The following is a 12902-nucleotide window of genomic DNA, read 5'->3' on the forward strand; positions in this document are numbered from 1 at the left end:
GTATGTGTGCATATCAGTGTATATATAACTGATAGCAAGTTTATACATAAACGTATAAGCATATCAGTATATGCATATCGTATATATACACACTATATATAAATATAAACTGCTAATAAGTACATCGAATGCATGTGTGTGCATATATGCGTGCGTATATTCTTCGATTATTGTATAAAACTGAAAGCAAGCAACTGTATACATAATATATACATATCGTATATATATGTATATATACACACATCAGTCCATACACAACACACATATGTGTAATATATATATCTGTGAGTGTGAGTGTGAGTGTGAGAGTGGATGTGAGTGTGTGTGAGTGTGAGTGTGAGAGTGGATGTGAGTGTGTGTGAGTGTGAGTGCGAGCGTGAGTGCGAGTGTGAGTGTGTGTGTGTGTGTGTGGGTGTAGTATATAACTCAGTATACATATATAACTTCATAACTGTATATGCACTAATCAACGCGTAAGGGTGTATGTGCATGTGCATATCAGTGTATATATATTGATAATTGTAAATAACTGATAACAAGCAACTGTATACATAAACGTATAAATATATCAATATATACATAGCATATATATACACACATCTGTCCATACACAACATGCATATATATATAATATATATATATATATCTGTGAGTGTGAGTGTGATGTGAATGTGTGTGTGAGTGAGAGTATTAGTGCACATGTGTGTGTATAGGTATATGGATGTAGTATATAAATCAGTGTACATATCATATATATACACACATCTGTCCATACACAACACGCATATATATGTAATAAATATATCAGTGAGTGTCTGTAACTGTGAGTGTGAGTGCGAGTGCGAGTGCGAGTGCGAGTGCGAGTGCGAGTGTGAGAGTAAGTGTGAGTGTGATTGTGAGTGTGAGTGTGAGTGTGAGTGTGTGTGTGTGCGTGGGTGTAATATATAAATTAGTGTACATATATGTCCATAACTGTATATATACAGTTATGCATTTCACATATACACATATATCAGTATATACACATTGTCTATACAGACATCACATACACACACCAATGTACTTTTTACACACTAATAACAATATATATAGCTCATACCTAATGTATACATGCACGTATAAACATATCAGTATATAGATATCGTACATATACAAATATCAAAATACATAACAAGCATATATGTGTAGTATATATATATTTATATGTATAACCATATATACACTTATAATCAGTTTATACAGTTATTAATGTATATGTATATATATATATATATATATATATATATATATATATATATATATATATATATATATATATATATATATACTACACATATATGCGTGTTGTGTATGGACTGATGTGGGTATATTTACGATATGTTTATGCGTGTATGTATACACTTGCTTGCTATCAATTATATACAATTATACATGTATATATACACTGATGCGCATGTAGATGCACCCTTACTTGTTGATAAGTAAATATATACTGTGTATGTAAGCATGTATAATACATGTATTCTATATACACTGATATATATGACAATATAGATACTGATTAACAGTTTATATATGTATACCGTATTTAATATACGATCTGTACATACTGATATATTTCGTCGTGTATGTATACACTTGCCATCAGTTACATAAACAATGTTTATATATTTGATATGTATATACTGATATATTTATGCGTTTATGTATATACTAGCTATCAGTTGCGTATAACCTGATGTGCACACGCACATGCATCCTTATGCATTGATAAGTTCATACATACATTACATATACACTGATATATATGACCTTATAGACACTTATTATCAATTTATCAGTTATTAGCTTATATGTGCACTGATATGTATATACGCACACTCATACGCATATATATAATATATAAGACCATGTATAAACTTAATATCAGTGATACATACAATTATTAAAACAATTTATGTACATACTGATGTATAGCAATACATACCATTGTTTTCAATGTATATATATATACTGATGCATATAACTATACAATATATTAGTTGTGTGAGCGTAAGTATAAGTGTGAGTATGAGCGAGTGTGTATGTGTTTGTGAGGGAGTGAGTATGTCTATGTGAGAGAGAGAGAGTGTGTGTGTGTGTGTGTGTGTGAGTGAGTGAGTGTATCTGTGAGTGTGAGTGTGACTGTGTGTGTGAGTAACATATAAGTTAATAACAATATAAACTGATAATAATTGTATATATGGTCATATACATCAATGTATATAGAAATGTATATATTAGTACACTGTATATATACAGTTATGCAGTTTACACATACACACATATCAATATATACATATCATATATATACAGACATAACGCTCACACACTCACTTATAGCAATGTATTTTTAACACATAAATAACTGTATATAAAGCTGATAACTAATGTTATGTAACGATAATTGCATCAGTAAATAAATATACACCGAAAACATTGGTATACATCGTTATACATCAATACGTACACAAATTGTGCTAATAACTGTATATAACACTGACAATAAGTATTTACATGGTTTTATACATTAATGTATATATAAATCGTGTATACATATCCATATGAGTGCATATCAGTGCACATATATGCTAATAACTGTATAAATTGATAATAAGAGTCTACATGGTCATATATATCAATGTAAATAAAAATGTATGTATGCGCTATCAATGCTAAAAGGTGCATGTGCGTGTGCATAACAATGTATATAACTGATAACAAGTTTATACATACACGAAGAAACATATCAGTATATACATATCGTATATATACACACACTATATATATATATATATATAAGCAGCTAATGAGTGTCTATATGGTCATATATATCAGTATAGATAGAATGCATGTATTAGTGTATACATACACAGTTATGCACTTATTAACTCGTAAGTGCACACTTATTAACTCGTAAGTGCATGTACGTGCACATACCAGTGTACATATACATTGATAAATGTACTTAAAAGATACAAAACAACTGTATACATACATGCATAAACATATAAGTATATACATATTGTATATATACACACATCAGTCCATACACAATACACATATGTATAGAATATATATCTGTGAGTGTGAGTGTATGGATGTGTGTGTGAGTGAATGTGTGACTAAGTGTGAGTGAGTGTGCGTGTGTTTAGTATACAAATCGGTATACATAAACGTTAATAATTGTATAAACTGATAATAAATGTATATATGGTCATATACATCAATATATATAGAAATGCAATATTAGTGCACTGTACATATACAGTTTACACATACATACATATCAAAATATACACATCATAAATATATAGACATCACACAAATACACATTTCAACATATTTTTCACAAATTAATAACTGTATATATAAATGATAACTGACGTATTGTAAGGCTATATGCATCAATATATATATATACACACTAAAAATAATAGTGTATACTACTATACATCAATAAGTTCACAAATTGTGCTACTAACCTTATATATCACTGATAATAAAGTATATATATGGTCTTATACATTAGTGTATACATAAACTGTTTATACATATGCAAATGAGTGCGCGTATAAATATATCAATGTATATATACGTTAATAACTGTATAAACTGATAAAGGTGTATATAGAAATGTTTCTATGCACTATCAATGCGTAAGGGTGCATGTGCGTGTGCATATCAGTGTATATATAACTGACCGCAAGTTTATACATACATGCATATACATTTCAGTATATATATGTCGTATATATACACACTATATATATATACAAACTGATAATCAGGGTCTATATGGTTATTTATATCAGTCTATACATAATGCACGTATTAGTGTAAACATACACAACATATATGCACTTATCAACACGTAAAGGTGCATGTGCAGGGAATATCAGTGTATATAAACAATGATAATTGTATATAACTGATAGCAATCAACTGTATACATAGACGTATAAACATATCAGTACATACATATTGTACATATACACATATCAGACCATGCACAACACACATATATGTGTAGTATTTATATCTGTGAGTGTGAGTGTGAGTGTGAGTGTGAGTGTGTGAATGCGTGTTTGTGTATATGTGTGTGTGTAGTATATAAATCAGTGAACATATAGGTTAATTACCGTATAAACTGATAATAAGTGTATATATGGTCATATACATCAATGTATATAGAAACGTATATATTTTAACACACTAACAATTGTATATATATAGTTATGCACTTTACACACTATGCAATCAATATATACTCAACGCATCTGTATAGACATCACACACACACACACATATCAATATTATTTTTACACACTAATAACTGTATATATACCTGATAACTAATGTGGATTAAGGTTATATGCATCAGTGTATATATTCACACTGAAAACAATGGTATATATTGCTATACATCAATACGTACACAAATTGTGCTAATAACTGTATGTATCACAGATAATAAGTAAATACATGGTCTTATACATTAGTGTATATATAAGCCCTTTTTACATAAGCATAAGAGTGTGCGTATATACATATCAGAGTACATATACGCTAATAACAGTATAGATGATAATAAGTATCTATATAGTAATATATATTAGTGTATATACAAATATATGTATGCACTATAAATGCTAAAGGATGCAAGTGTGTGCGCATATCAGTATATATATAAATAATAGCAAATTTATACATAATCGTATATATATACACATTGTATATATATAAAAATAAAAATAGCTAATAAGTATATATATGGTCATATATATCAATGTAAATAAAAATGCATGTATTAGTTTAAATAAGTATCTATATGGTCATATATATGTCAGTGTAAATATAGTGCATGTATTAGTGTATACATACACAATATATAAACACTTATCGAGTATGGGTGCATGTGCACGCGCATAGGAATGTATATATACATTGATAATTGTATGTAACTGATAGCAAGCAACTGTATGCATACATGTATAAACATATCAATATATACATATCGTATATATACATATCGTATATATACACACATCAGTCCACACACAACATGAATAGAAGTGTAATATATATATCTGTGAGTGTGAGTGTGAGTGTGAGTGTGAGTGTGAGTGTGTGTGTGTGTGAGTGTGAGTGTGAGTGTGAGTGTGAGTGTGAGTGTGAGTGTGAGTGTGAGTGTGAGAGTGTGTGTGAGTTTGTGTGTGTGTATGTATGTGTGAGTGAGTGTGAGTGTACGTGTGTGTATGTGTGTAATATATAAATCAGTGTACATAATATAAAATTAGTGCACTGTATGTATACATTTATGCACTTTACACATTCACACATATCATTTTACACACATCGTATATATATAGACATCAGATACACACACACATATCATTGTATTAACCACTAATAACAGCATATATAGATGATAACTAATGTATTGTACGGTTATTTGCATCAGTTTATATATTTACACTGAAAACAATGGTATATATTGATATATTGAAGGCTTCCGAGCTTGGCGGGTCGTGCACGGCAGATCGGTTAGCATGGGCTCAGTATGCCCCTATTGAACTCGAGTCTTATATGCTGATCGCGTAAGGACCGGTTCTTGATGGTCTTGGGATCGTGACAGTTTGGTGGTCAGGTCATATTTTATGACGCTGACCACTATGCCGGATTCACGCACTTCCTCTTCGGGCCCTGTGATTTGAAGAGGGTAGAAGGGGTTCTAGTGAAGAGGGTCATCAGAGTTGGCTGCCCCAATTGTTTTAGTGGCTTCTCTGATCAGGATTTTCTGACCACTGTCGTGCCTAGCTTTGAGGCTTTTATGGACCTTATGCCAGAATTGCGATTGGGATTGCGACTGGCCGACTTTTCTTGCGCAAGAAAGAGCCGTCTCCATCAGATGAAGAAATGGGTGTGGGTCAGGAACTGGAGTCAACCTAGGCCAAGGAGGACAAAGGACTTGATCTCCCAACGGGTCATTGCCCTGAGCTCTCTTATGGGCTTTAGAGACATGACCGAGCTGATGGGGCTGGCTCAAGATGGTACTCTTGGGGAAGGCCTTCAGATGTGCAGATGCACAAGAGGCAAATAAGGTATTGGAAAAAGTACACTCAAGCATATGTGGGCTGTATCAGTCCGGCCCTAAGCTCTATGTACAGATACGCAGATTGGTGTATTATTGACCTTCGATGGCTGCTGATTCCTTAAACTATGCCAAGAGGTTCCAGGTGTGCCAAATGCACTCGAGCCTTATTCATTAGCGTCTAGAGCGCCTACTCCCTACAATGGCATCATGGCCCTTTTCACAAAGGGGTATGGACATTGTAGGTCTTATCGACCCTCCTTCTGCAATGGGTCATGTCTTCATTCTAGCGGCAATAGACTATTTCTCCAAGTGGGCTGAAGCGGTCCCCCTCAAGCAAGTTCTTAGGGCTACAGTGGCCAACTTTGTGCTGTATCACATCATATACCGGTTTGGGGTGCCTGACCAAATTATATCTGACAATGGCCCTCAATTCAGAAGCCATCATCACATTGATCGCTTGGTTAACCATTTGGGTTTCAAGTGGAAGTATTCAACTGTGTACCACCCTCGAGCGAACGGCTTAACTGAGGCTTTCAATAAGACCTTGCGCAGTGTTTTAAGGAAGTCAGTATCAAAGACGAAAAACAACTGGCAGGAGAAGCTTCTTGAGGCATTGTGGGCCTATCACACCACCACACGAAATGCCACCGATTCCACTCCTTATTCTCAGGTCTATGGAGGTGAAGGAGTCTTACCTCTTGAGATTCAACTCCCTTCGTTGTGTCTCACCATACATCAAGGACTGACCGAAGATGAGAGGGCTAAGCTTTGCTATCAAGAATTAGATGGCCTCGATGATAAGAGGTTAGAAGCTCAGCAGAATCTCGAAGTCAACCAGGGGAGAATGAAGAGGGCCTTTGATAAGTCTGTCCAAGTCTGCTCATTCTCTCATAGAGATCTGGTTCCCGCCATCAAAAGGCCGATCATTATGCATGGGCATAGCCATGAAAGTCTCCTCAAATGGGGCTTACATACTGGCCCATCCTAATGGAGAGGAGGCGATGCCCCCCATCAATGGGTGATAATTAAAGAAGTATTTTCCTTGATACTCTCTCAAAAGACTCAATAAACAACAAAAAGGAAGTAAGAACAAAAAGAAAACAAAAGGAGGGAAAGAAAAGAAGCAAGACAGTTCAAACAAAGTTTAACTCTTTTTATTGCATTAGAAGGAATTACAAGCCAAAAAGCCCATTATTAGGGAGATTACAAATCTAGCAAGCAGTATTGCTCTTACAGCAGAAGAAAAGAGGGTAGTTGTGCCAGAGTTTCGCCCTTGCATCTGAGGAAAAGATGATGGTTACAGGCTAAAAAGTTGGTCTCGCATCAGAAGAAAAGAGAGTAGATGCGCCAGAGCATCGCTCTTGCATATGAGAAAAAGTTGATGCTCTCGCTGCAGAGGAAGGCAAAAAGGGTTCTAGATGGCTTTTATCAGACATACAAGGCAAACCCTTCTAACAAGGAACTAGCCTATGATGGAGAGCACGCCCCCTTCACAGTGAGTATCCTTCCACAGAACAACATGGAGTTCACAGTTGTGCAGGAGGACTTGGCTTCCAACGGACTTCATAAGCCTGGCCTTACCATCGGTCACCACCCTTTGCCTACCCAAGTCATCGTCGTCCATGACTATTGTCGCGCGTGACTTAGCGCCATGTGTGATCATCGTCGCGCACGACTCAGCGCCGTGCGTGATCATTGTCACGTATGACTTAGTGTCATGCGTGATCATCGGCACGCATGACTTAACACCGAGCGTGATCATCGCCGCGCATGACTCAGCGCCATGCACAATAATTATCGTCCTCAACTCATTGCTGAGCATGACCATAGTCGGGCACGACTTGCCGCCGTCCATGAAGGGATCGCCGAGTGGGCATGAGGGCATAGTTACTGCCGCTCACTATGAGAGCCGTGTGTAACCTACCACTGTACGTGTTGGCCTGCAATTGTTCAGGCCCTGTGAATCTTCGTCTCCTCAGAGACTATTCAACTCCCTTCAGTTTCTGCGACCCTTCGGTTGCTTATGGCTCTTTGCACCCTCCCAGTGACCGTTCGTCTCCCCCAGTGATTGCTCACTACCCTACGACCTCTCGGTTTCTAGCTGGGAAACCTTATACCCATCAAGGAACTCTGCCACGTAGTGGGACCTTTCCCCTACCTCCACACCATCGAAAAACCGTCAGAAGTCTGCGGAACTACACCCTCAATCCCTATTTTCTCGCTCGATCGGTATCTCAGAACCCTTGCCATAATAACTTAGCTAACAAGACACCAACAATAGTGACCCCCGCGAACACCTCTGTGTTCCCAGCCAGAACTCTCTTTCTTCCTACTCTCGCCCTACGTTCTTGCCAAAATCACCATTAGGAAGTTTCCCTCTCTCACTGCTAAACCTCTAAACGTTTTACCTTTGGTAAAATAGTGAAAAGGAGTTTTACCCCCTTAAATAGACGGCGTTCCCTTGAAGTGCCCCAAACAATTGAAAATGCAAGTTAGGTCCTTAAAGGCCAAAAGGCGATGGGCTGGACCGGAAGCCCAAACACAGGTCACTGCTGCCCATGTAGCGCCGAACATCCAGTGTCAGCCGGATCAAGACTAGGTCGAGCTCAGGCCTTATGCCCAACCTAGCACCGCGCATGAAAGTCACTGGCCAACGTCGTGCATGACCGTCGTTTATGAGGGCTGCTCAGCGCCGTTTGTGCAATTGTCACCTTGCCTATCGTCGTGCATGTTGTCGTCGACCACACTAGCGTCGTGCGTGCCTAAGCATGGCTACCGCCATTTGTGTTCTACTGTTATCCCTAGTGGAATTACATATGTGCCCCGGTCTGTCATCCCCAGTGGAGTTGCCAAGCTGGTTCTCGCCCTCCGAGTGGTAATGACCAGGTGGCATATGGCTCGGGTTTCAAGGAGAACCCGAGACTTGAGATCGCTCTCTCGAAAACTTTGTTAAGAAACAATGGTAGGTACACCAACCAGTGAGAGAGGAATTTAATGTGAGGCGGGACACACCTCACCTGGGTTCGTGACTCACTCGGGCTAACTCACGTGGGCACCCTCTTAGATCACGACGGAAAGCCCCTTAGTCCTACAACTAGTTCAAAATTGACTCCATTGACATGTACTCTCCTGTTTTTGCAATCACACATACACGATTAATTTACAAGACAAGTGGGCCAAGGGACCTCACCTTATCTTTGGGCGAATTCACACATGTGTGCACATTCAAAGGAGAAAGGGAAGAAGTGATGAGATGAAGATTGGGGTGATGGAAGGAGAAGAAAGAAATAGAATAGAGAAAAGAGACATTTGACCGGGTGGCTAGCCTGACACAGTGGTTAGACTGGTATGGTGACTGACCTAGCGTGGTAGCAAGATAGGCACGGTAACTCAAACTGACACGGCTAGCGGTTTTGGGATGAACCATACCTGGGCTGTCGTAGACAATCAATGGTGTCGTTCTATTCTCTTTCCCGATGGAAGGGTGTGCCATTAGTGCCCTATGTAATAGGAACCCTAAAAAGGGACCTTGTGCCTAATCCTATGGGTTCCCTCCACAAACGGAAGATTTGGCTGAGAGCCACTGATATCCCCCTCCATGTGTGGCATAACAATACTTCTAGAATTATTGGTAGACCTATGGCAATTTCTTTGCGGTCCATTGGAAGTCTTCTAAATTTCTCCCATTGGACACCATTCAGTTGCTCATTGAAGTCTTAGATCCCCTGCTCATACCTTCCAAGTCATGGCTTGCCATAAAGGCCACTTTTTTTGGGTTCATATTGCTTGGTATACTAGCTGACCCCAAAATAGTTGGGATAAAGCTAGGACAAAGATGATGATAGCCTCGCATTCTACATGATATACTCTTGGCAGCCATGGGCAGAACCATGGTGAAAAGTTGAAGAGGGACTATGGTAAGGTCCATTTAGAACAGACAACAGAAGTCCATGAAGGGTGGACTGCTGTAATCCACAGACACTAAGGAGAGCTCTTGTAACTATCGAATGGTAAATCTTGGGGGTCCTTATGTTCGTACCACCTCAGTTTAAATTCTAGATGCGAATGCATCTCAACATTGACGCCCCCTAATCTCTTTTGTGTAGCGCTGACACATGCCCTAGTGAGCTCTCCCCCAACACCTCCACTTCAAGACTACCATCATCATGTGTGCTAAAAAGCCTGCTAGTTCATGTAGAGGGATGATCAACTTGCCATCCTGGACCTGTCGATCTTCCCTACAACCAATACATGAGACAACTGGCTCCCCTAATCCCATCTGATAACCCACAATCGCCCCCCCTTCGGCCATCATGTGATATTCCACCACGTCTCCTCAATACAATCGAAGGCTGCAGTTTCATGGGATTGTGACACCTATTCCCCCAACCTTGTCCTCCCATGTTTCCATTCGACCTATTTCTTTGGTTGTCACTTGTCAACTAACTCACCCTTCCCCACCTCTCTTGAGTAAAGAGTTGCGCGTGCTACAGTGGGAGGCACCCTCTAGCCATCTCCGATGTCATGTCAATCCCCTGTCACCGAACTCATCACCACCTCCCTCTCATCCACATGTACTCTCCTCTAGGGCTCTACTTTCCCACAATCAATGCAGGTTCTGACCCCCCTCCTTTCCTAAGTAAATCCACCACACCACCTCTCATCCCCCATCTTACCTCTACCATCTCTCATCCTGCATAACTGGATGTCCCCCACCTATTGGCCCCCATTCCGCTTGCAGACCTGAAAAGATCAATCCCATGGGTGAATGCTTAAAAAATGGGTGAATGCTTAAAAACAAAACTTAATTACAATTTAGGAAATTGGAAATAAATCCCGAAATTAGGCGCAAGGACCAAAATGTTCCTGAGATCTTTTCGGTTAATGTCGAAGTCGTCCCTGCATGCAGGTTGTTTTGCCATGGCCAGATCTTGGAAGCTTTTTCTGCAACTTGTGGTGATGGTTCAGATGATTCGTAAGCATATCTTTAATGTCCTTGCGACTCTGAGCGTTTTGATGCCCTTTAGTCGTGCTGTGGTGGCCTTTTCCCACGGGGTGGAAGTCCAGCCAAATTTGTGAACTTTGTTTGCCAATGCAGTTTAACTCACGATGTTCTAGCTCCTGGCTCTGCTTGCAAATGAGAGAGGAGATAGTCGCAGTCATTTTGCACTAAGTTTGGGCTGATTTTGTTCTGGTTTACGTTTTTGCCTAATTTGGAAGGTTACCGAAAGAGGGATTTCGGCAACCGAGCATATTTACTTATGACCTGGGGACTTGCATTCATCGGCCCTTGGATTAAATGCAAGAGTCATACCAGTCTGTAGCTCTTTGCGAGGGGGTTGCATTGAACTCGTGCCCACTTTGATTCGATGCTTGGATGTTGAGCTATGCTTCACTGAATTTGAGGCTTTATTTTAGGCACAACTTCGGCTTGCCGGTGTCTTGTGTACTCAGAGGACCAGGCTGTTGCCGGCTCTCTCCTTGTTCACTTGGGAGATGTAAGTATGTAAAAAATGACGTACAACACTCACGCGCACCTTAAAGCAATCTCAGGATTGAGCGGGGCAATGCCAGCCTTTGCTTGTAGGGATGTCTGATCGAGGTGCGAAGAGGACCAGGGTCACATTGCCTGCTGAATTACCTGACTTTGGTGAGCAAGTTGACGTAATGGTGGTGAGCCATGACGGGTAAGACCCTAAAAACCCAATGGCTTGCTATGAGAATGTAGTAAACAACATTCTTGACAAACTCAAAGGGCTGGAAGACGTCTGTCCTATGGTGTCTTCCCATCAGGAGGTGAACTCTCCTCTTGAGCTGCCATGTGGAGAAGAGGAAAGACCTCAACTTTCCCTCTTGTCTAGGCTTTGAGGCCTCCGAATACCCCTGTCTCTCTTGAGGACCAGCCCAACGTAGCTTCCCAAGCTACGCCATCGATGTTCACACAAGAGGACGTACACAGATGATCAATAAAAGCATCTAAGACTTATAGGCGTCAAAAACACAGGAAAGTGTTTCATACTAGAAGCCTTATCCGCCTTTTATTGATCAAATCCCCTTTCCTATCAAATACTAAAAAAGGAGATTGTCGGTCTTTGATGGCACTGGTTCGCCTCAACAGTACATGCCCCACTGCATGTTCGCATGCCCTCTTTCTCTAACTTCTTTCTCCCGTCCCTCTCTCTCCCTTTCTAAACCCATAAAATCCTTCTCTCTCTCTCTCTCAAACTTCTTTCTTCTATCTTTCCTCCCAATCCACCTCTACTTGTCAATGGTAAAATTTAGATAATATATATTATCTTATATATTCATGAGGACCATGGGTTTGCATGATTAATACTGTAAAAATGTGAACTTCAGAGTAAAAGCATCACAAAGAAGGAAAGGGATAAATGCATAATTTTTTCCACTATGTTTTTTCAATGCAGTGAGAGTTGAATTCCACGATTTTCCATTTTTTGATGCAATGAGTTGACTTCCAGGATTTTGAATATTGTGCGATGTTGTGAATTTCAAATTTCCGGTATAATATTGTAAACTTTACAAAATAGAAAAATAAATATCAGAAATTTCCTAAGGGGATACAAAAACCACTAGTGTTGAATCAAGCAAAGTGGGATAAAAGCCTACTTTTAGTTTTACTTGTTTTTTGTCTTCATCGATTTTTCAGATATTGTGCGATGTAGTGAAAGTTTCAGAGATTGTGTGATGTAGTGAGAGTATGATGATTTAACAAAGAAGAGAATTGCCAGGTATAAAGTAAAATGGA

At 39.1% G+C, this 12902-nt stretch overlaps 1 protein-coding gene across 14 annotated transcripts in view; it reads right to left on the reverse strand.

Annotated features, from left to right (window-relative positions):
- Positions 1-12902, reverse strand: part of LOC110006643 (histone acetyltransferase HAC12) — a 74915-nt gene that overhangs the window by 12717 nt on the left and 49296 nt on the right. The window lies entirely within an intron of this gene.

This window comes from Amborella trichopoda, chromosome 13, assembly GCF_054954075.1.
Source record: "Amborella trichopoda isolate Santa Cruz 75 chromosome 13, AtrichopodaSantaCruz75HAP2 v2.0, whole genome shotgun sequence".
Taxonomy (NCBI): Eukaryota; Viridiplantae; Streptophyta; class Magnoliopsida; order Amborellales; family Amborellaceae; genus Amborella; species Amborella trichopoda.